We start from the raw sequence: 579 nt of genomic DNA, 5'->3' as shown, positions 1-579 counted from the left end.
CTGCCAGTGAGCAGGTCCTGGAGACCGCTCGTCCCTCGGCTGTCAGTCTGGCCAAGTGTCCCAGCTGCCACTTGTCACAGAGTTTAAAGTCCCTTTCTAAGTGCCGGAGCTGTTTCTCCTCTTTGGGGCACTAAAACAACCTTCACCACATTTTCTCGTTACTGTGATCACAGTTGCTTTCGGACAAGCACGTATCTGCCTCTAACTCCACCGTTTGTCCCACAGAAATCATCCCTACTTTGTTTCCTCCTTCCAGTCGCTGTCATTGGCAAAGAAAAGTCAAACTCTGCCTTGAGACAGCACATCCCAGGCAAAAGCCAATGTCTAGCAGCGAGCTCCGGAGTCCAGACCAGCACTTGGAATGCCCCAACCTGGGCTCACGGATCGGCTTTGGCTCCGTGCAGGTGTCAGACCAAAGCCCAGCTCTGGGCCGCGGCGCTGGGGGTGAGCGGACGGCGGAGGGGCTCAGGGGCTGGACTGCCAGTGTTTGCTCCAGCAGAACACCATTCCATACACAAAAACCTCGTGAGCTGCTCTCCCGACTGCCCTCCAGCTCTCCTGGAAACGCGCCGTATTACC

The sequence above is a fragment of the Eurypyga helias genome, unplaced genomic scaffold, assembly GCF_000690775.1.
Source record: "Eurypyga helias isolate BGI_N326 unplaced genomic scaffold, ASM69077v1 scaffold31321, whole genome shotgun sequence".
NCBI classification, from domain to species: domain Eukaryota; kingdom Metazoa; phylum Chordata; class Aves; order Eurypygiformes; family Eurypygidae; genus Eurypyga; species Eurypyga helias.
Note: the sequence above shows the minus strand (reverse complement) of the source record.